At 46.0% G+C, this 21993-nt stretch overlaps 1 pseudogene; it reads left to right on the top strand.

Annotated features, from left to right (window-relative positions):
- Positions 1-278: 278 nt before the first annotated feature.
- Positions 279-21993, top strand: part of LOC132481444 (nuclear RNA export factor 2-like) — a 66319-nt pseudogene continuing 44604 nt past the window's right edge.

Consider the following 21993-nt stretch of genomic DNA (forward strand, 5'->3'; position numbering starts at 1 on the left):
AAGAGGGATGTCCCGGAGAACCCCGAAGTAAGACAGTAAGTGGTCAGGCAGCAGGGTTTGTACACAGGAGCCCCTGGGACTATGCACCTCTCTCAGTCTCCGTGGACTTGTTTTTCTTCTCTCACTGCAAAACAGAAGCTTGCTCGAAGTGAAATAATGGTTGAGCAAAGCTAAGTGTAGTGCTGGTGTCAAAGAGACGAGGGTGTACAGAAGACTTCCTTAGCACTTATGGCCCCTCACCCTCCTTCTCTCCACATGCCCCCTGCAGCTCTCCCGGTACCATCCGAGACAACATGAGGAGAGTGAGATGGCACAGTGAAGGCCACAGGGATAAGAGTGTGTGGAGAAAGAGAACACCTGTGGAGAGAGAAATGGGGGAGAACACACATGATGAAACCCCAGGGAGCTGGTTCAGGGTCACAGTGAGTATCCTGAAAAATGTATGGAATGTGCAGGAGAGAAAAGCCAGGGGGAGTTGTGTTGGGCTCATGTAGACATGCTGGTTTATTTCACTGGGGACAGTTTGTAATCTGTCCCTTTTATTACCAAGAGTTAACAGTCTTGTTCATCTAAGGTCAGATTCAGAGAAGCAATGTTAAGGGAACAGGCTGACTGTGAGGAGAACGGAGGAGCCTGTCTCAAAGCAAAGATGGAAACTACTGCCAAGGATATGGAGCAACTCCACATTGGAGGTCTCAGTTTGGCAAGCTGAGTGTGCGAGATGGAGGTCCAAGCCTCTGGAGACCTTGTCTGAGGGGCAAGCAATGTCTGCACTGGGTAGGATCTCCTGGAAATTTATAAAAGGAAGATCATCTCTGTCACCTTCATTATGTGGAAGAGAGTTTGGAGAGAAAGGGTATTTAGGAAATCCATATTACGCACACCCATAAGAAATCGGACCAGTGGTCCCTTCTTTAGAAGCCCTTTCAAGCTCAGTAGAAGGCCGGAAAAGAACAGGAAAAGGTTCGTCCTGCAGCCTAAATTCCCTGCTGTCTGTCCTCTCTCCCATCCCTTCTTTTCATCCTTAGATTCCTTGTGGGATGAAGTATGACAAGACATGGCTAATGAACTCAATCCAGAGCCATTGCAGTGTCCCCTTCACTCCAGTGGACGTAAGAGAGGATGCGGAAGACAGACGCGTGGGCACAGGGAAGGGGGAGAGATAGAGACCTGGTTCAGCAGGGTCTGTTGGCTTCTGATACTATTGCTGTTGCATTCAATCCCTGTAGTTCCACTTTTTGCAAACTGGGGCTCAGTTCTTTGTCCAGGAAGCTATCACTGCCTGTGCATTGATGGATGTCAGCTACAAGATTTGTGACGAGGAGAGACGAAAGGTGTGTGTCGAGGGCGTTACATGTACCTCATCCTGAGGAAGGAGGACAGGCCAGGGGCTGGTTGTCTTCTTTGGAACTAGAGTTCCTGGTGCTTACCCCACGTCTTCTTCCTGCAGATACCTGTCTTTGTTGGCCCCTCCCCTGTTCCCTACTCTGTGCGGGATAAGTTGCAGCCAGAAGAAATGGAGCAGCTAAAGGTAATGCAGATTCAAGACGTGTTGTGTGCCAACGCTCAGACCCACCTCTCCTTCCTCCAGTCCCCCGTCCCCCTCACCCCTGATTTCCCTGCCATCACCACAGCCTCAGAGCGGCTGTCTCCATCTCTCACTCTGCAGCTGACATTGAGCAAACGATATAATATCTTCAAGCAAGCTCTTGACCTCCAGAGGCTCCGCTTTGACCCAGGTATGGCTGACAGCAGTAATTCTAGGGCAGGCGAGGGCAGAGGGGTCTTCCTGGAGGGTGACTTAGGGATGGTAACGTGGGGAGGGGCTGGTGCTGGCCCCAGACCCCACTCGGCCATCTGATTCCCTCCCCTCTCCTTCCTGAAGACTTGGTAGGCCGTGATATTGATATAATTCTGAACCGAAGAAGCTGCATGGCTGCCACCCTGCATGTCATCGAAAAGAATTTCCCTGAGGTGAGGCTGTAGGCCCAGTGCTGGTATTAGGGTAGGGGGTGCAAGAGCTGGGGTGCGGGGCAGATTTGTCTCCAAGGTCCTCGATAGTAACCTTCACTCTACCTCTTCTTGCCCCAAAGCTGTTGTCCTTGAACTTGAGCAGCAACAAGCTGTACCAGCTGGATGGCCTGTCTGACATTATACAGGTGGCCCCTACGGTCAAAACCCTGAACCTCTCTGAAAATGAGGTGAGAAGAGGGAGCCAGGTCAAACTTGGGTTGAGAGCAGAGGGGGCGTGTTAGTGGCCATCAGAGTGACGACAGGAGGCAGGTGAAGGTACCTGTGAGGGAGGGCAGGGGTATGGGTGTGCAGAGATCCAGATGTCCCTCTTTCCCTGGGATTCCTTTTCCCACATCCGTCCCATATTTCTCAGCTGAAGTCTGTGTGGGAGTTGAGCAAGATGCAAGGGCTGAAGCTTGAAGAGCTGTGGCTGCAAGGGAACCCATTGTGTAGCACCTTCGCAGACCAGTCCACCTATGTAAGGTCAGTGTGAACACCCTGTCACCCTTCTTGGTGACCTTCACCCATGGGAGCCTAGACTATCTGTGACAGTGCCCCTATGCCGCAGGTGGCCGCCCTGGTCTTCTGGGAGGATCACAGGCCCCACCTTCTGCTCTCTCTGTGCCTATCACCAGTGAGGAGTTTCCTTCCCCTGACCTGCTCACCTCTGCAGGCGCTCTGGGGTCTGTTTCCAGCTCTCTGCTCCCAGCTATATTGCACCAAGGCCTCCCAAGAGTGTGCCCCAGGAAGCAGGGCTTCTCCTCCTCACCAGGACCAGGAGCGACCAGCCTTGATCCAGATGCTGGCGCCCTGGACTGAGAAGGGTCCTCCAGTCCCGGGCCTCTTGCTGAGCGAAGCCTTCCTTCTTCGTGCTGAGCTGGGGTGTGCCTCTCCCGTTCTGAGAGGGGCCCTCTTCCCCTGCCTCCAAAGCGGTCCACCCTCCTCTCCCAGGTTGACATGGGGGCTTTCCTGCGCCATGCTGAGGGCTGAGGCCGCGGGTGGCTGCTGTCATGACATGCATTCTGGTGGCCCAGTGCCAGGAATTGGACCCTCCTTGGGGTCCAGCTTGGGAAGAAGCAGGGCTCTTTGAGTCAGGGGGCCAGACGTGGGTCCTCGCCAGTGATCAGAGGGCTTCCTGAGGCAGGAGTGGATGGCACAGGGCAGAGGTGGTAGAGGAGACAGAAGGACAGGCCTCTCAGGGGCAATTGCCATCCCTCCCTGCGCACGTCACAGCATCCTGCCTGGTCCTTCACAGGAGCCCTGGGCAGCCTGAGACAGGTATGATTCCTCAGATAAAGAACCAACTCAGACAGGTGCAGGGGTCATCGGGAGAGAAGACGGTGGTCATCAGAGGGGGCCAGGGATCCTCAGCCCCATGCTGAGCTGGGACCTGACCCTTTCCTCCTTCTGGGGAAGATCTGCCCCCATGGCTGCTCTGTTTCCCATGCCCAAGTCTGGCTGAGCTCACACAGGTGACAAAGTTTCAACCAGCATACAATGGGCCCCCAGTTCAACATGTGCATATTTTCCATTCCTAGCTGGTGTGTCTGGGTGATTCTGGGGCAGGTGAAGAGCCGCAATGGGTGTGCCGTTTCCCCTTTCTTCTCTCTTCTTCCCTGACCCCCACCATGGGAGAGCTTCTTTCCGTTCCCTTTGTTTTCTCTCTCTCCCTTGTCTCTGTGCCCCTAGGTCTCTCTCATCTCTCCCCTCCTACCTTCACTTCCTTTCTGTCCTCATCCCCTCCATCTTCCTCCCTGCCTCCTGAGCCCCACCTCACTCACCTCCCTAGCCCAGCATCCTGGGCCATCCCGGGAGGGTGTCCGGGTCTTGCCAGAGTGCTGGACTCCCGGTGAGGTGGCAGGGCCCCGGGCTCCCACTCCATGCCCTCTTCTCCCCACAGCCTTCAGTGGGGCCCTGGAGGAAGGAAGGGAGGAGAAGCAAGCCCTGCAGCATGGGTTTGAAATGCTGGTCCCTGTGGCACTGGAGAAGGGAGTCCGAGTAGTCTGGGTGGGAGCTACCAAGGCGAAGCAGAGGGAGGGAGGGAAGGAATATTAAGTGAAGGTACTGAGAGAGATGAGGAGACAGTGCCTTTCAGACAGTAAGATGACAGATACTCAGTGCTCAACAGGCAAGTGGACCGAAAACCCTTAAAATCAGAAGCAGAGCTGGGCAAGGGGTGCTGCTGGATTGGCCAGAACACACTGATCTCTCTTTGTGGTATTATTGTGTTAACTGAAAGGAAGCATTGCAACCTTGAACTATCAACCACCTCTTCTCTATTTTTGGTTTTGGACAGGGCCATCAGAGAATGTTTCCCGAAGTTGTTACGCCTGGTAAGTGCCTACGTAAATCATTGTCTCTTACGAATGTTGGTGGCCTCTGCACCAGCCCTCAAGCCGTTTGGGTCTTGCCTAGATCGCATATTAGCATCAGAACCTTAACCATTTTGGGGGACATGGACTCCTGAAAATGACATGGATATACTTGCTGGAAAAATACCCATAAATACACACACACACACAAGTTGAATATAACACTAGAGACTTCCAGGACCTCATGATGAAGACATCCACTGTAAGCTTTCCCATGGAATTTCCAGGGCCCTTTCGCACCTGACCTCTGACCCTCACCCTCCTGGGCCCATCCTTTTCCCGGATCATCCAGGGCCACTCCCCTATTCTCCACTCCTGACTTCCTCTTCCCTTCTCCAGGATGGCCAGGAGTTACAGTCACCAGTTACCCTTGACGTTGACACTCCCTACATAGTAAAACCCTGCAAGGTGAGGAAGTGGATCAAACAACATTTGGGGTGTTGCAGGGAGGCTTTATCTACTGCATAGTCTCAAGTGCCATTTGATTCCAGCACAGCTTCCTTGGATCTGATGAGCTGAAGAGCCTAGTCCTACAATTCCTACAGCAGTAAGTACCTCTGACAAGCGGAGCAAGGGGTGGAGGGCTATGAGAGGTGAGGCCACCTAAGCACAGGTCTGCTCAGGGGAATTTTCAAGTCTCATTTGAGGTGCAGACCATGGAGGGAGATTGTCCTCATTGCCCCCCCTTAGGTACTACTTGATCCATGACTAAGGAGACCGACAGGTTCTCGCAGGGGCTTATCACGAGGAGGCCTGCTTCTCCCTGACCATTCCCTTCCACCCCGAGGACCCAGCCCCGTGAGTATCACAGCACAGGCTCTGCTCCTGGGCCGTGTGGCTCCCCAGCAGACACAGGCCAGCTCCTGCAAATACGCACCACCCACTGTTGCTCTTTGTCTCCTAGAAGCAGCTTGTGCGAGTACTTCAAGGACAGCAGGAATATGAAGAAGCTCAAGGACCCCCGTGAGTGTGCGATGGGAAGACTGGGTGGGAAAGGGCGGTGAAGGGGTCAATCATAGGGCCCAGGGCGTGGCAGCCCCTGACCTTCGCTCGCTTGCCCTCCCAACACAGACCTGCGGGTTCAGCTGCTGAAGCACACAAAACGTGTCATTGTGCACACCCTCTGTGGGTTGCCCAAGACTCAGCATTACTTCAGCTCCTTCGTGGTGGACATTCGGTTCCAGATGGTGAGTGCCTGCTTCCTCCCTCGGGCGGGCCCAGGATGCCGCGGGTGGGTAGGAGGTGGAGGTGGTGACTGGGCACCTGGGCTCTTCCCTTTCAGGAAACGATGATCTGCTTCTCCGTCAGCGGGGTGTTCGAGGAAGGTGAGTGTGTGTAGACCCCCACCCCTGATGTCTCATTGCTGCCTCCCCCTGACCAGGCTCACTCCCAGACCCACCCAGCTTCCTGGACCCCTTCCTTTCCCTTCCCTTCCCTTCCATCCACTCCCCCCTTCCCTCCCCACCTGCCCTCCCCCACCTCCCCTCCCCTCCCCTTCCCCACTGTGTTCTCCAGCCCTCAGTCTTCCCACAGACAATCCAGGTCTGAGCTGTGTCCATGCCTGTCTGCCCTGCATACCCTGGACTTTGGGGACATAGGCTGTGGAGTTTGGTGGCTCTCTACCCGGATACTTACTCTGAGAACATGGGCCGTTACTAAACCTCTCAGTTTCCCCATTTGCACAATGTGGTAGTAGTATCCACCTCTTGGGCGGCTGTGAAAAATGCATCCCGTGAACTTGTGTAGTGGTTGTCAGGGGCCCTGTTGTCACTGGGTGCAGACTGCTCCTATAGTGGCCCTGCCCATTCCCGACACCCTGGCCCCCGTGAACAACTGCCCTCTCAGCCTGAGTCTCCAGTCACACCCTGACTGGGGACCACCGTGTGAGCATGTACAGCATGTGCTACTCTAAGGGGTACTGTTGTTTGCTGTTGAAGGAAGTTGTCAGGGCTGTGTGCGTGCCTTCACCCGGACTTTCATCGCTACCCGTGCCAGATACTGCAGGTGAGAGCCCTGTTGTGGGCGGGAATACCCATCCCCGCCTGGGCTCAGGGGCATGGGAATGTGGTGGTGCAGACCTTAGGTTTACTCGGTACTGTGGAAAGCCAGCAGGGAGATGCCAGGAGCAGTCTAGCCTAGTGGTTAAGAAGAGCGTGGGCTCTGGAATCGGCCTATGGGTTCTCTCCTTGACACAACACTCACTCGCTGTGTGACCTTGGTCAAGTCACATGACCTCTGTGTGACTCAGTGTCTTCTTCCGGGAATGGGGATCAGAGCATCCAGCCCTTGGGCTGTGGTAAAGGGTAAATGCGAAATTGCCCATGGGTTGGGGATAAACCTATAAATCGAGTGAAGGTGGTAGACAGCCTCTCCAAATGTGGGCTCTGTGGGGAGGGGCAGAGGTACCAGTCAAGGAACCTGGGAGACAGACACAGGAGGGACGTGGAAGGAATCTGGTTGCTGAGTGCCACTGGGAGCAGAGTCAGTATTGGGGGTGAGGGTGTCCATCCATCAGTTGTCTGAGGGCCCATTTTTCCTTCAGTCTGTGCATCGTGAATGACGAGCTGTTTGTGAGGGATGCCAACCCCAGTGAGACCCAGAGGTGTTCTGCATCCCAGTGCCTACACCCACCTCCAGCTCCATGCACACCCTCTCCCAGCTGCAGCAGGACATCATGCAGGCATCCTCCACGCCATCTGAGATGAACCTCTAGTGGTCTCAGAAGTGAGTGCTGGGTTTGCATGGGGATAGGAGGGAGCTGGGACGAGTAGAGGAGGGATTAATGGGAACTTAAAGGTAATTTGTTTTCCTTGTTTATTTCAGTCATTTTTAATCTGAACATTTCATTCGTGGTACATATAAAGCTACCTAGTTATTTTGAGCATCCTTGTATTATTTTTATTAATTTCATGGATGCTGCTTCTGTATTAACAGAGAGTTGGGTGTTCAGGAGTGTGCATGAGGTTCATTCCACTGTATATGTCACAGTATATGTGGAGGGGGGAAAAATCGTTAGCCCAAAACATACTACCCAGAGGTAACCGTTGAATGTTTTCATCTTCATCATATCTTCCTGTAAGTTTGCTTATGTAGGTGTTTACATATTTATTATGCACGTTTATATATTTCTATATTTATCTACAGAAAATGAGATCTCATCATGAGAGAGAGAGAGAAGGAAATAGAGAGACAGAGACAAAGAGAAAGAGGGGCTTGTGGCTGAATGGGGAAGAGGGGTCCAAAGAGGGATTATTTAATCTTCAGTGCCTTGAAGCTTGAGCAAGTTAACAGCTAATGGGAAGGAGCCATCTCAGCTCATTTTCCACTCTTAAATTTGCCCATATATTAATTTTCCTTCTTATCTTATTTCTACCACAGAGCTAATGAGACACCTCAAATGGAATAGTATAAATTTTAAGCCCAATATATATTTAGTTATTAGTGAAAGAAAGAAGGGACAATTGTATTTCAATGAAATGGTAGTACTTTTTAGGTTTTGGTCTCACAGGGAGGCAGCGGATGGTTGAAACTGTGGTGTGACGTGGCTGGATGACACGTGATCTGAGGACCCCTGCACTGCTGAATGGGAGACAGGTCTAGACTTTTCCCATAAACGTATTAACAGGCGGAGCAGTCCAGGAGCAGCAGTTAGGCAAACACCACAGCTTGCTGCCCTGGTGCCATCTCTCACTGAGCTCACCAGGTGAATCAAAGGCAAGCCTGTCTTCCCAGCATGGGGAACTGGGTTAGGGTCTGCTCAGAGGCACGATGTTGGGCAGCTCTTAGGAGCTTCTGAGTCTCCCAAGAAGCTAGAGATCCTTCTGTCTTTAAAACTTTGAACTCAAGGCGTACCAGAGAGAGATATGCTTCCTTCATAAAGATATCTATGTTCTCATTAGGAGAAACAATGAGAAACACCTTTCCACAATGCCTGCCTTAGCCCCAGGTTTTCTCATTCACCCCTCAGGACAGCTCTGTGTTAAAGATGAGTCCCATTTCACACATGACAAAGCTCCTCCTCATATAGCTTCTGTCACCTATCCAGGTAAGTGGGAGTTTGGGAATGAGGTTCCATCCCTCACCCTCTCTAGAGGACAGTGGAGCAGCCTCCCTTTTAGACAATGGGCTTCTAGGGCTGGGGAAATGGTCAATTTGTTCCCCCCTGATATAACAGGCCCAAGGGGTACTCCCTCAAAACCCCTATTGAGGAATAGGATAGTACACATACATGTGCACATGCTTTCATTAACTTGGAAAAGCATTCATTGTGCTCAGTTTCATGGGGGAGATAAAGTAGAACCAAATGGAATTGACAGCATATCTCCGTGTGTGTGTGTGTGTGTGTGTGTGTGTGTGTGTGTGTTTGTGTGTGCGTATCGATGGGCTGTGTGTAGGAAATGTATAAAGTCATTAGTGATAAAAGTACAATATATCAGGTAAAAACGTGGAGATGACATACCTCTGAGTCTGTCTTTACCTCAGAGTCCGCATTCCTTAGTGTGCAGGACAATTATTTTTTTTAACATCTATATTGGAGTATAATTGCTTTACATCGTTGTGTTAGTTTCTGCTGTATAACAAGGTGAATGCGGTATATGTGTATTTGTCTCCCCATATCGCCTCCCTCTTGTGTCTCCCTCCCACCCTCCCTAACCCACCCCTCTAGGTGGTCACCAAGCACCGAGCTGATCTCCCTGTGCTATGCGGCTGCTTCCCACTAGCTGTCTGTTTTACATTTGGTAGTATATATAAGTCCATGCCATTCTCTCACTTCGTCCCAGCTTACCCTTCCCTTCCCCATGTCCTCAAGTCCATTCTCTACATCTGCGTCTTTATTCCTGTCCTGCCCCTAGGTTCTTCAGAACCGTTTTTGGTTTTTACATTCCATATACATGTGTTAGCATATGGTATTTGTTTTTCTCTTTCTGACTTACTTCACTCTGTATGAGAGACTCTAGGTCCATCCACCTTACTACAAATAACTCAATTTCATTTCTTTTTATGGCTGAGTAAATATTCCATTGTATATATGTGTCACGTCTTCTTTATCCATTCATGTGTCAGTGGCCACTTAGGTTGCTTCCATGTCCTGGCTATTGTAAATAGTGTTGCAATGAACATTGTGGTACCTCTTTTTGAATTATGGTTTTCTCAGGGTATATGCCCAGTAGTGGGATTGCTGGGTCATAACCCTCTTGCACTGTTGGTGGGAATGTAAGTTGTGCAGGACAACCTTTGAGGACTGAGGAAGGTAGAGTACCTTTTGTATGAGGAAAGCCCTTCAAGGGTCAGGTGTGGAAGTTTCCACGTGGTACCTTTTCCGATACCCAGAAGCAAAGAGCAGGGAGATGGCAATGGAGAGGCAGCTCTGGTGGTCTTCGGTGTGGAGGGAGCTAATAAGGCTATAGTCCTTCATCTGGGCAGTTCCCTGGCAGCCCCCAGGTCACCACTGTCTGCAGCTGAGAAGCAGGAGTGCTGTTGGGTAAGAACCTTCCCTGGGTCATGAAAGGGTGGGCCCAGGGCCTGGCACCCAGAGAGAGCCCAGGCCTGGTCTGCTTACTTCAACTCCATTCTCTGTCTGCACTTCCTATATTCTCCACCCTCAGTTGGGTTCGTCCCTAACTTTGTGCTAATCACCACTCCTACGATTCATACTTGGCTGGGTGGTAGGGAAAATAATACTCATAAAACTGAAAGAATAAACCCACAATAGTAATAAAAGATAGCAACAAGTATAGCACACATATTAGATAAATTACTTGCTCGAGGTAAGTCAACCAGACAGTAATGGTTCCCAGTATCAAATCCTGGTCTTCTGACCGAAAACCTCCCACCCCAACCCCTGTTTCTATATCGAGTGTACTTCTATGTTAGGACTCAGGCCGACACAGGGGAAGAGACTCAACCCAGGTCCTGTGGTCAGTGGATGGCTCTGGAACTGGACATATGTTTGATGACTTCTGTCTAGCTGAACTGTGCCTATTCTTTGCTCTTCTGTGCTAATTCTTCTTCCTTGGGCTCAATAAGAAATTGCTTCTGGGGCTACCCTGGTGGAACAGTGGTTGAGAGTCCGCCTGCCGATGCAGGGGACATGGGTTCGTGCCCCGGTCCGGGAAGATCCCACATGCCGTGGAGCGGCTGGGCCCGTGAGCCATGGCCGCTGATCCTGCGCGTGCGGAGCCTGTGCTCCGCAACGGGAGAGGCCACAACAGTGAGAGGCCCACGTACCGGAAAAAAAAAAAAAAAAAAAAAGACTCATAACCTCAGGGCCTCCCATTGGCCAAAGATAGAACAATTTGAACATCAAAAACATTAATGACTATCATGCACTAAAACACGTCAAATATAGAAACATCTATGACAACTCTAAAAAAAAAAAGCCAACAACACCAACTCACTGCTCACCTTTGAGAGTCCTAGGGAAACACCTGATATTTGAAAGTGGAAATATTGCCAATGAACTGTATATACACCTTGCTTTTCCTGTGCATGTTATACCTACACATAGTTGTTGAGGGAAGAATTCTTTTATAAAAGAATTTCCGCCGATACATGCAGAAGCAATTAAAGAATGTGTACATCATGCTTTTGCAACCTTTTATGAAACGTAGCTCTAGGCAATGATCATTAGAGGCTGCAAAAAAAAAGGGATGTGAAAAGCAGTTGGGAAATTTGATAATAGCTGCGTCACAGTATCTCTGAATTTGCCTTTCCTGACTTGTAAAATGGAAACAATTCTATCCATATTAGACAATTACTGTGAGGAGCAAAAGGTCAATCAGGCAGATGATACATATAGTACTGAATAGGGATGAATAGTCTTATTTCATACCTGACCATCTTTTAAAGGAGATTCCATTGATAAAATCCAAACCACATGATTATAAGACAATAATATGGAAATAATAAAAGGAAGGGAAATGTATAAGTTTTCATTACTTATTCACTTCAGTGTCATTCCTCTGTGCTGGAGTCATTTCTCAGATAATTTAGGAGAAAGGAAACCTGACTCCAGCATTTCCAGTGCGTGTGTGAAAGAAAACCATTGGTCCATTTCACATTATTTCATATCCTTTCCCATTCCACTTTTAATAATTATGTTAATTTCTTAAGAATGACATGTGTACTCAAACGAACTTATCTATGAAACAGAAACAGACTCACAGACAGAGAACACACTTGTGGTTGCCAAGGGGGAGAGGGGGTGGTGAAGGGACGAATTGGGAGTTTGGAATTATCCGATGTAAACTATTATACATAGAATGGATAAACGACAAGGTCCTACTGTATAGCACAGGAAACTATATTCAATATCCTCTAATAAACCATAATGGAAAAGAAAGTCCAAAGGAATATATATGCGTAAGTGAATCACATTGCTGTACAGCAGAAATTGACACAACATTGTAAATCAACTATACTTCAATAATAATAAAAAAAGAATAACATGTACTGTAACCCAGCAAGAATGGGCTTTGCAGAAGAACACTACAGTAAATCACTGGGGTTCAGACACATCATAGGTTCTTGGCTAAATCGTTTCCCCCATGCTGGCCATTTTTTTGGATAAAACCTCTCAGATGTAGAGGCTAATGAGATACCATCTGGGAAAGCACTTTTGAGACCTTAGATGGGATGGAAGAAGCTATTATTTCTACGTAATTACTTTCCAATCTACACTTCAGATATTATCATACTCTGTGTTGAATGAATTCAATAGGCCTAAGTCCTTGCATTACTTTGTACTTGAACGGCCATTTGTGAACAGTCTTTGGATGGTTGGAACTGAAAAGTTATATATTAGGGCAGGACCTCTGACCCAGAAAATCATAGGAACTTATCTATTGTGAATGCATGCATTTTTCTCTCTCATGCATTTTCCACAACATTCCTGGAAGGTAGAGAATAACATCTCTTTACATCATGTTGTAGCTGGAGAAACAGTAATGTACAGAGTTTACGCTACTTGGCTGGGGGTCATCCTTCTCTTAAGAGGAAAAGCAGAGACTGACACCCTGTATGTCCAAGTGCAGACTGCATGATGCTCAGCCGCACATGACACCGTATTCAAATAAGTCTTGCTTTCCTGCTGATCTGTGTCACTTCTGAAATCTATCTTCACTTCCGATGCCAGGCTGATAGTCCTGCTTGTATTTATGCAAGTTGTACTTCATTTTCCTATTCTATGGAGACAAGTGAATGTGATTAGGTCATTAGTGTTTGAAAGTGAATTCCCAGACAACATAAGGAATACGCACAGTATAATAGAGGGACAGGTGTTATGCTGAGGATGAATAATTGAAGGAACAGGCTCCAAATGCAAGAAGGTCAAAACTTCCTGGATTCATTAATGCATATTTATAAATCAACCTGTGAAAAAGTTGTACTAAGTGAAATCCCCACCAGCAATATCAGACTTTGTAGGAGACCCCACAGGCACACCCACACTGGAAATTCTCAGTAGTTTATTGTTACACTTGAAAAACAGGAACATAGAAATTCTCTTATTGTCATCAGATTTAATTGGATAGTAAGGTTATTTAAAAGTATCCCTAGTATGCAGACTATTCTGCTAATCATCATTTGCATTAGTTATTAACGCAAAAAGTTCCAGTGACCTCTGCAACCTAACAAACCATGTGTGACGGCCTTATAAGCCAGCAAGTTCTCCTAGGGCTACTGCCTGCATGAAGGCTCTAGGCTGTGTGTGTGCGTGTGTGTGTGTGTGTGTGTGTGTGTGTGTGTGTGTCCTCTGGGGGCTCCTAAGGACAATGTGTAACCCTAGAAAGAGACTGAGAATATCTCTTTGTGATATATGTTGAGTTCAAGTTTAGAGAGGAGCTGGATCTGCTCGTTCTGGAGTCTTTAGAAATGGCACAAGAGTTGGACCACAGCAAGCTTCTGAGCAGACAATAGTCTCGTTCCCCCAGATGCAAGGCAAGCCTGTCTGTGAACTCACCTGCTCAGGTCAGGGATGGATCCCTCCAGGACATAAGGTGTGGCAGTCTGCCTAAATGTGCTTCTGAACACTGAAGTTGTGGGCTCCCATCTTGCAGCTGTCAGTTGCAGAGTCCTGAGAAGCTGCATCCTCTCAGCCACCCACCACCATGGGTTCAGTCATCTGCACGAGGAGCTCCGCACTCAGGGATAAAAATCCTTAAATTCTTAGCACAGCTTTGACATGTCATGCATCCACCTATTCATCTGTTCATACGTTTAACAGACATTAAGAAGAAACTCTGCACTAGCCCTTCAGTAAGTTTTAGGCTTCTCCTGAATGGAAGGCAACAAGGAAATAAAGTGTGGGAAAGCTGGTGTGGTAAATTCAGATGTTAAATCTAAGAAGAGACAGATCCTTCTCATTAAGATTTCAAGCTGCTCAAGTATCTTATAAATGGTGATTATAGAATATCATTTAATGCTGTGGACCTCTGTCCACATCTCTGGTTACTGACCTCTTTACATATATATTCTGCACTCTGCAACCAAAGATCTACAATGAACTCTTGATACTCAATTCACATCCCCCAAACTCCCCTCCAACTCAGTCTTCATCTCTCATCTAATGGGGACGTCCCTCTACTCCTCCACTGAAATTGATCTTGCCCAAGTCAACAACCACCTTTTTGTCACATTTATACATCATGAGTGTTGAAATGCATGGTCAAATGGAGACAGAGGTTTCCCTAGCCAGGATACAATTAAGTTGCTTGTCTACAGACAAGGATTACATTGCAAACTGATACTGTTACCTGAAATCTAGAATTGTAAAACACCTTCCATGGAGACCAAGTCAGATAATGGGGAAGTGTGTGCTATAGACAGTAGGCTTTCAAATGAAGTTGAAAATGTCCCCCACATGTCTCATACTTTTGCATCATTGAAAGGGATTTTACAAATAGGTCTACAGCAGGATAAGCATGTTTATTAGGGTCGTCTCACTAGAGACTGTCTCACCTGTCTCTCTTTTTTTTTTTCTCAAGGTATTTCCAATTATGGAATGAAATCATCTGAAATTGTAATGTTGTCTCACGTGTTGAGGTGCCGTATGGCCCAGCAGTTCCACTTCTAGTTACATACGGAAGAGAAATAAAAACACGTCTACATAAAAACTCGGGGAAAAATATTCATAGTACCATTACTCATAACAGCCAAAAAGTGGAAACAACTCAAATGCCTATCAGTTGATAAATGCACAAGTAAAATTTGGCATAGCCATACAACAAAATATTATTTAGGCATGAAATGAATGAAGCACTGATACATGTACAACATATATGATCCTTGATACCATTATGCTAAGTGAACAGAGGCAAACATAAAAGACCAAATACTATATGATTCAATTTATAGGGAATGTTCAAAATAGGCAAATCCATAGAGACAGGTGGCAAATCAGTGCTTGCCTGGTACTAAATATAGGTACGGGGCTTCAGTGTTTTCAAGCATTATGGAAGTTTTGGGAACTACAGAAATGCCTAAAATTCAGTTATGGTGATGGTTGCGTGCATTTACTAAAAATCATCACACTGTACCCTTAAAATTTGTGAACGTCATTGCCTGTAAATTTTACCCAAAGAAAGCTGTTTAAAATAAAAGAAATTAAAAATAAGAATAAAATATGATGTTGGTCTGGTCTTCTTTTGTACCACCATACCAAGCAAATTACATTCAGGACGGATGCAGTTAAGGATGGTGATAGGAGTTGGTTATAAGGATTGCCATCCTGATAATTCCCTACCTTCATTCCTGAACCTGGATTTAGGAAGGGAGAACGAATGAGAAGCAAGGCAATGAAGGGGCTAAACGAAACAGAAGGAAATGTGGTTGTCAGTGCGCACACACACACACATGCACCCATACACTGACACACTCACACCATATATATTCATGCATCGACCAGGCTGCGTTTTGAATCCTAGGACTCTCACCAGAGAGTGCAATGTGTGCTCAAAGAGGACACATTCAGCTCATGTGCAAATAGCCACATGAATCCTGAGCTGTGCCCTTCAGCACAGTTAAATGCCATCCACACAGCCTTGACAATGGGGAATATAAGGAACACTGAATTCCAAATGACACGAGGTTGTGAGACTCCATTATGTCACATCCATAGGATGGAATTCTAGTCAGGCAGCAAAAACGAGTTATAGTGACAACAAGAAGAGAGGATATGTGGCCTATCAGATTAGCAGTGATTCACATTATTTCTAAAGTGTGCAGAAACAGGAATTTTCATATAGTATTGTTAGAAATATAAAATAGTAAGAGTTTGTTCAAATAAAATAGGTTTATCATTGTTTTGAAAGAACACTTCAGGAATTTATAAAAATGCTTACTAAGATATCTGCATGTATATGAACAAGAATGTTAAGCACACTATAGTTTGTAATAGAAAACGTGGTAAAGGAACTATATTTACATCACTAGTACTGGAAAAGTGAATTCTGGAGCATCCATATGATGCAACAACAGGTCAATATAAAAAAATAAGTGAAATTTTATTGTCAACTAACAAAATGTTATCACAGAAATTCATTTACATGGAAATATGGTCACAATAAGTGCCAAGGTGGGTTACAATGATCATAAGGGAGGGGGAAGGGTAAGCTGTGACAAAGTGAAAGAGCGGCATGGACATATATACACTACCAAATGTAAGGTAGATAGCTAGTGGGAAGCAGCCGCATAGCACAGGGAGATCAGCTCGGTGCTTTGTGACCGCCTGGAGGGGTGGGATAGGGAGGGTGGGAAGGAGACGCAAAAGGGAGGGGATATGGGAACATATGTATATGTATAACTGATTAAATTTGTTATAAAGCAAAAAATTTAAAAAAATTGTTAAAAAAAATAAAAAAATAAAAAATAAATGACAGGGATCCAGATTTGCTTATATAGGTGTATACCCCTTTACCCAGAGGTCCTTAAAAAAACTCTTTCTGTTAAAACATAAAAAATAAAAATGGTCTTTCTGTTGAAATCACATAGAGCTTTCCATTCAGCATAGAAAGAAGCTGCACTTTCTGTCTAGATACCTCAGTATCCCTGTAGCCGGAGTGTGCCCCTTTTCCACCCAGACTTCCAGAAAGCTCTCTGGATTTAGGCCTTTCCCTCCCACCTTCTGGCTCAGCGATGTTCATGCTTCAGTTCAGTCCACTGTCACGAGTTGGCACCTTCGTACCTCGATGGTCAACACTTCTCCACAAAGACTTTCATTCAAAGAGCAAAAAAATTCCATCCTCTTCCTCAAAACCCAGCCCATGAACCTATGTATAGAATGCTTATAGTTTTGTCTGAAAAACCTGTTAGGTGTAAAAGCAGAGTGTAAAAACATATACTCCGGGTCTTGAATACGAAGACGAAATAGCAGGTGGCAGTAGCGTGTTGGCAATGGTCGGCTGTTGAAGGGCTTTGCAGGACTGGTGGGAGGTGGAAGAGAGAATGGGGCTCCAGAGCGGGGTCTTGGCGGCTGTGTCCAGTGTCATGGACAGGGTATGACAGACACGGAGTGGGAAAAGTTCTGGACAGACTCTACGGGCTGGGTGGGGCTGGAGGGTGAACACCCTACTCTCTGGGATGGACACCCCATCTGCAGTGTGGACACTTCAAACTACACTTAGGAGGGAAGGAGATACCTCAATGAACTCGATGTTCTTTTCGGGTCAATAGCAGATGGGACTGCTCTAGTAATACATATAAATTTCACAAACATAATTAGTGCCTTAGTAAACAAAACATCCCAAGATCTTCTTATTCTTGGCGTCAAGCGCTCATTTTCTTTGTAAAAGAAAAATGGAGGTGGAAGCCACCTGCTGGCCAGATCCAGGATTGCTGCTCTGAGGCTCTGACCAGGGAGCTTGGCAAAGGAGAGTGAGGACGAAGTTTGGGCTCTGGGTTAATGGTTTTAGCCAGTGTTTTCCGGAATTGTTCACTTGCTGGTGGCAATTTCTCTGTACCTACCATTTTTCTGCCATATCTAAATCTGAGATAGGAATCAAGCTCTGGTCTGATATGAAGATAAAGATTGTGACGTGGAGTGTACAAGCCATAGGACATATAGAAACACACACACACACATACACACAGTGTCAATTCAATTGTAAAATCTACTTTGTTCTTCTATAAAATTGAATGTAATGAATGTTTATAACGTGAAGAATGTATGTGCACACATATGTGCACTATCATCTTCATCGTCAAGAGGGACTTTTGGGTGAGTACCCATGGGGCCACAATGTCAGGGGAGTGTAAGATGCTCACTTCTCAAGCCTTGGAAGCCCATTTTCTCAAAGGGAGGCTGCTCTGTGTCCTCTTCTTAGGGCAAGGGATGTAACTTCATTTGAATCCTGCCACTTATCTGAAGAGGTGCTGCCAGTTCTATGAGCCTCAGCTTTGTTGTCTGTGAAATGGGACTCAGGATCCTTTTGTCACACAGCCATCCCAAGGGGAAACTGAGAAAACCTGCCCAAAGTATATGGCATATTGTGGGACTTCAAGGGCTCTTTAAAAGTCAAGACTCAGTAGCAGGGCCTGGCTCAGCCTTAGGGCTAAGGCAGGCACTGTGAAAATGCGTTTTTCATTCTTTCTCCTAATGAGAATATACATATCTTTATGAAGGAAGCAAATCTCTCCCTGGTATGCCTTGAGTTCAAAGTTTTAAAGACAGATTTTGCCGTTCTACATGCACTCATTTGTGTGTTAGAACGCCTGTGCATAATACTCATACATATAATTCCATGCACTTTTACCAGCTATGCAGGTGTTCTAACTATCACCACAAACAAGATCAAAAACTGTTTCATCACCACACGTTTCCCTCATGTTAGCCTTTATAGCCACACCCACCTTCTTCCTGATCCCACATCCCTAAACTCTGTCAAACACTATTATAATTTCCTAAATGTCATAGAAATGGAATCCTATAGTACATTACCTGTAGGAATGGATTTCTTTCACTCAGCATAACTCTCCTGAGATCCATCCAAGTTGTAAAGTGTGTCTATCGTCTGTTCTTTTTATTGCTGAATAGGATTCCATGGTGTGAATGTACCACACTTTGTTTAGCCATTCCCCCATTGAAAGACACCTGGGCTATTTCCACTTTTTAAGTATTGTGAGTAAAACTGTGATGAACTTCATGTAAAGGTTTTTGTGTGAACATAAATTTTCATGGCTCTGGGTAAATTGCCCAGAGTGCAACTGCTGTATCGTATGGTAATTGCATGTATCGTTTGGAAAAACCTTCCAAATTGTTTTCCAGATGGCCTGTACCATTTTGCATTCCCTTTGGCAATGTATGAGTGACTCAGTTTATCCAGTGTTGCCTGCATTTGGTTTTGCCACTGTTTTTTTCAGCCATTCAGATAGGTGGGTTTAACATTTCATTGTACTTTAATTTGCATTTGCATGGCGGCTAAAGATGTTGAATAGCTTTTCCTAAGCCTATTTGCCCTCTGGTCATGTCTTTCATCCATTTTATAATTGGATTAAGAGGGAAGAAGTTACCTCTAGAGAGCTGCCCTGGCTCTGGCTAACAGGCAGAGTAAGAGAATGTGAGGCCCCTCGAGACTCACTTTTCTTGACAGGGAGGGCAGAAGTGGGGCTGAAGCTATTAAATGTTCCTCAAATTAGGACTGAACTTGGATATGGAACAGGATTAAGAGGTGGGGGCATCTCTGGGTCCATCTGTGGAGATCTGGATAGGTCAGAAAAAGAAGGGGGATATGGGGGAGAGGAAGAACAGTGGAAGGAGGGAGATATGGGGGGATGCCTTCTAAATGATGCTAGATACATCACTCTCAGCCTGCTCAATGGAGTGCAAAAAACTATTCTCCGAGACTTGTGGTTTTCAACTCTGGATATCCATTAGGATCCCCTGTAATGCTCAGATTCAACTAACTGAATCAGAGCCTCTAGGGATAAGCCCAGTCATCAGTATCTTCAAGGTTCACCTCAGTTGATTCTAATGAGCTGTCAGAATTGAAAACCTTATCTGATGGTGTATTAGTTTACTATGGCTGCCATAACAAGATACCACAGGCTGAGTAGCTTAAACAACACAAATTTATTTCTCACATTTTAAAGGTTGGAAGTTCAAGATCCAGGTGTCCACAGGTTTGGTTTCTTCTGAGACTCTCTCCTTGGCTTGCAAATGGCCTCCTTCTTAGTCCTTCTTCACATGGTTGTCCCTCTGCATACACACCCTGGTATCTCTTTATGTGTCCTAAACTCCTCTTATAAGGAAACCAATCATATAGGATTAGTGTCTATCCTAAGGGCCTCATTTTAATTTAATCACTTCTTTAAAGACCCTATCTTCAAACACAGCCACATTCTGAGGTACTGGTGGTTAAAGCTTCAACATATGAATTTGAGTAGGACACAGTTCAGTCCACAACAGATGGTATGAGAAATACCTTGGTGTGAGAAATTCATCTCCCTTTTAGCTACCTTCCTGGAACTACTATACAACACTTCTGCCATCACCTCATTAGGTAGAAGTTGGTCATGTGACCATTCGTGCCTGCAAAGCAGGCTATAAATATGTTCTTTTACTGGAAACATTACTGTACCAAATAAATGTGGGATTCTTTTATTAAGAAAGAAGGAGAATTGGTATAGAACATATGCTACACTTTCATACCCAAGGCAGCTAGAAGCACTACCTCAATTATCATGTCCTTTCTACCCAGTTTTCCAACCACAGTTTTCATGGGTTCAAACAAAACTGCTGCTTCAGAGACACCTGAGCTCACTCTCCCATCCGCCCAAATCCCATGTCCCAGACTATGCCTCAGTCCTCACAACTTAGCGTGCTTAATCTACGTCATTCACTCACTCATTCATTCATTCAACAAATATTTATTGGTTACCAATGATATGTGAGGCACTGTGATAGGCACTGGAGATAAACCAGAGAACCTGACAGACAGGGTCATGGTTCTCATGGAGCTCACATTCTACAGGGGTTCATTCACTCAAGATTTAAAAGCCATTAAGAAAATAATATGGGAAAATGTGACAGAGAATGACTAGGGTGGGGAAGGCAAGGAAGGATTTTCTGAAGGTGTAACTTAGATTTAATATTCAAATAACAAGAAGTACACAGTCAGCAGTGGGAAGATATTGGAGCTGAGCCCTCGAGGCAGAGGGAAGAGCAAGACGAAAGGCCCTAAGATATGGGCAAGCTTGGCAGTTTTAGGGAACAGCTTGTATGCCAGTGTGTATTGGGAGGACAACGTTAGAAAATGAGGTGAGAATGGTAGGAGGGGCCCAATAACAGAAGGTCCTGTGAGCCATGGTAAGGACTCTGGCTTTTGATCTTATTATGATGGGTGCTTTCTGAAAGGAAGGGAAATTATTATTATAATCTACTTTATTAAAGCTCATTCTAAATGTTCCTTGGAGGACAGACTGAACTAGAGCAACTGTAAGATCAAGAGACAAGATTAGGAGTCTACGACATGCATGAGAGTGAGAGGTTACAGTCTCGTAGACCACAGTCGTAGCAATGGAAGGGGTGAGATGGGGTTTGAAATGACATGTATCTTGGAAGTACTGAACTTGTTGATGAAGTCCAAGTTTGTGGTAAGGGATAGAGAGGAAGTAAGTGTGTCTCTTGGAATGTGGATTTTGGCAGCTGGGTTACGGTGGTTTTCTTCGCTAGGGAAATGAATGGGGGACCAGCTTCAGTGCAATGCCAGGAAACTGACAGTTCTGTTTTGACCATGTCGTTTGCGGAGCCTATGAAAAATCTGGGTGGGGAGCATGTGGGTGTATGTATAAGTCAGGAGATCCTGAGAATATTCTTGGCTGTGGCAAAAACAAAACAAAAAAAGAAACAAAAAAAAACAAAAGAACAAGCATGCAAGAAAACAAACGAAAAACCCAACTGTACCGTTCAATCTGAAAATACAGGTTGATTCCACATATGAGCACGATGCAGGTCTAGATTCTGGAAGGGATACAATGACATAATAAAATCCTACTTCACTGAGTTATAATTTACGTTCAACAGAATGCATCAATCTTTTTTTTTTTTTTTCCGCTGTTCTGCACAGCTTGCAGGATCCTAATTCCCCAACCGGGGATCGAACCTGGGCCCCTTGCAGTGAGAGCACCGAGTCCTAACCACTGGACTTAGCTATAAGGCTAAGGCTCTGGCCTGCCAGGGGCTACTAACTGTCGGAGAAGGAACATGTATGTCTGGAATATAACTATCATTCACCCACCTATTCATTCATTCATGCACCTAGCGCATGTCAAGCTCTGTGCTAAGAAGGGAAGATAGGACCATGAAAAAATTCAGACAACGTCTCTGTCTTCCTGAAGATTAGGAGGCGAAATAGAGAACTGCAAGTGGCTCTGGTTGCTAAATAGTAAGGGAGGTATTTGGTGAGATAACTGGGCCCCCAAAAGGTCTAAGCCCAGTGCACAGATGCAACTCTTCCCCTTCTGCATGTCTCATAGACAATGCTGTGGCATGACCTAGAATATAGAGCTGTTAGAATAGAATGAGCCTGAACATGCTGTGCATAAATGGCTGAGGAAACAGCTTTCCAAACCTTCCACCCAGCAAACAGCCCTGATTATGTGAAGAAGTAGATCT

Source organism: Mesoplodon densirostris, chromosome X, assembly GCF_025265405.1.
Source record: "Mesoplodon densirostris isolate mMesDen1 chromosome X, mMesDen1 primary haplotype, whole genome shotgun sequence".
NCBI classification, from domain to species: Eukaryota; Metazoa; Chordata; class Mammalia; order Artiodactyla; family Ziphiidae; genus Mesoplodon; species Mesoplodon densirostris.